The sequence below is a fragment of the Schistocerca gregaria genome, unplaced genomic scaffold (assembly GCF_023897955.1).
Source record: "Schistocerca gregaria isolate iqSchGreg1 unplaced genomic scaffold, iqSchGreg1.2 ptg000341l, whole genome shotgun sequence".
NCBI classification, from domain to species: Eukaryota; Metazoa; Arthropoda; class Insecta; order Orthoptera; family Acrididae; genus Schistocerca; species Schistocerca gregaria.
The window spans coordinates 180,001-182,500 of record NW_026061805.1 but is presented as its reverse complement, the minus strand read 5'-3'; positions in this window follow the sequence as shown (position 1 = coordinate 182,500).

Here is a 2,500-nt window from a genome sequence, read left to right as displayed (position 1 = left end):
ACGCCGGGCGGCCCCCCCTCACCGGCCGGGGACTGTCCCGCCAAGCCACAGCCTCGTATCGCTTCATACCCACATGGCCAACTCAGGTTCGGGGGCATGGCGGGTACCGCCGAAACAACCGGTTCACAGATGTACCGATCGTCGCTATCACCGATGCACCTGCAGCGCGAACAACCGCTCAACAACTGATTTCCAGTTCATTTGCGGATCTTTGGCAGCAAACGTATACGTCAATCTACATTTGCGAAATCTACGATTCTGGCATGCCTGCATGTTATGTGTCACGACACGCTACATCAGCCCACATACACACTGCGGCATGTACACGAGAGAACACGTGGAAGATGGTCCGCGCACGTGTGCAATGTCCCTTGCGCGGTCGACTGTCAACCGGCCTCTGTAGCATGTCGCAGATGTGGAACGCGGTCCACCGTGCTATCATGTTGTGTGGGGCAATACGATTAAATAGGAAAACCCTCGTCGCTACATCAACAGACGGCTCACGCTGATTCCCGGCAGAGGGAGGAGGGGGGGGGGGGGGGCCAACATGCAATACTTTCGTCCGTACCTACTTACCACATGTCTGTACGGCGTACAACAGTGCAATCTCGCTGTAATGGGGAGACGAGACAAGTAGCATCGTGCACAACATATGGCCCTTATGATTCGCCATTGTAGGGCGCAGCCGGTGTACGGTCAAGCATGTGCCACATTATGTCACTCAGTACGTAACGACGGATGATCAGTGTGGGTTACGCGTACATCAGCGGACAGTCCACACAGGCCGTACCACAACGTACACTGACTGCATCGACAACCGAATGCAACTGAACAGCTGCAAGGCTCATTTCACAAACAAACGCCTGACCGACCAGCTTGGAAGGGCAGGAGGGGAGGGCGATATTCGTTCTGTAGCGGTACACCCTTCCAGTGGTTAGCGGGACTGTGTAGAAAGTACGCAACACTCGAAAGACCTTTATGTGAGGGTACGCACCATGGCATCAAGAAATACACATGACACCAGAGGATCCAAGCAGTGAACTATGTTCAGAGGGTTGCTGTTAGGCAAAGCTACATTCCTGTGACGTTACATGTGACAGTTAAGGTGCAGTGTAAGTTAGGTTAAGGTGCAGTGTAAGTTAGGTTAAGGTGCAGTGTAAGTTAGGTTAAGGTGCAGTGTAAGTTAGGTTAAGGTGCAGTGTAAGTTAGGTTAAGGTGCAGTGTAAGTTAGGTTAAGGTGCAGTGTAAGTTAGGTTAAGGTGCAGTGTAACTTAGGTTAAGGTGCAGTGTAAGTTAGGTTAAGGTGCAGTGTAAGTTAGGTTAAGGTGCAGTGTAACTTAGGTTAAGGTGCAGTGTAACTTAGGTTAAGGTGCAGTGTAACTTAGGTTAAGGTGCAGTGTAACTTAGGTTAAGGTGCAGTGTAACTTAGGTTAAGGTGCAGTGTAACTTAGGTTAAGGTGCAGTGTAACTTAGGTTAAGGTGCAGTGTAAGTTAGGTTAAGGTGCAGTGTAAGTTAGGTTAAGGTGCAGTGTAAGTTAGGTTAAGGTGCAGTGTAAGTTAGGTTAAGGTGCAGCGTAACTTAGGTTAAGGTGCAGCGTAACTTAGGTTAAGGTGCAGCGTAACTTAGGTTAAGGTGCAGCGTAACTTAGGTTAAGGTGCAGCGTAACTTAGGTTAAGGTGCAGCGTAACTTAGGTTAAGGTGCAGCGTAACTTAGGTTAAGGTGCAGCGTAACTTAGGTTAAGGTGCAGCGTGGGTTAGGTTAGGGGCCAACGTGGGTTAGGTTAGGGGCCAACGTGGGTTAGGTTAGGGGCCAACGTGGGTTAGGTTAGGGGCCAACGTGGGTTAGGTTAGGGGCCAACGTGGGTTAGGTTAGGGGCCAACGTGGGTTAGGTTAGGGGCCAACGTGGGTTAGGTTAGGGGCCAACGTGGGTTAGGTTAGGGGCCAACGTGGGTTAGGTTAGGGGCCAACGTGGGTTAGGTTAGGGGCCAACGTGGGTTAGGTTAGGGGCCAACGTGGGTTAGGTTAAGGGCCAACGTGGGTTAGGTTAAGGGCCAACGTGGGTTAGGTTAAGGGCCAACGTGGGTTAGGTTAAGGGCCAACGTGGGTTAGGTTAAGGGCCAACGTGGGTTAGGTTAAGGGCCAACGTGGGTTAGGTTAAGGGCCAACGTGGGTTAGGTTAAGGGCCAACGTGGGTTAGGTTAAGGGCCAACGTGGGTTAGGTTAAGGGCCAACGTGGGTTAGGTTAAGGGCCAACGTGGGTTAGGTTAAGGGCCAACGTGGGTTAGGTTAAGGGCCAACGTGGGTTAGGTTAAGGGCCAACGTGGGTTAGGTTGCCAGAGATGTGTCAAATCAGGATGTACGTTTGGCTGGTGTCAGGTGGTGGGTTGGTTCGATGCCTTTATAAGGGGTGTGGCCAAAGGGTATTTTATTACTTGTACCTTTTGTGTTGTGGCGTGGCGTTGCGTCCTGTGTTGATACTGGGTGGACCACTGTGGGTG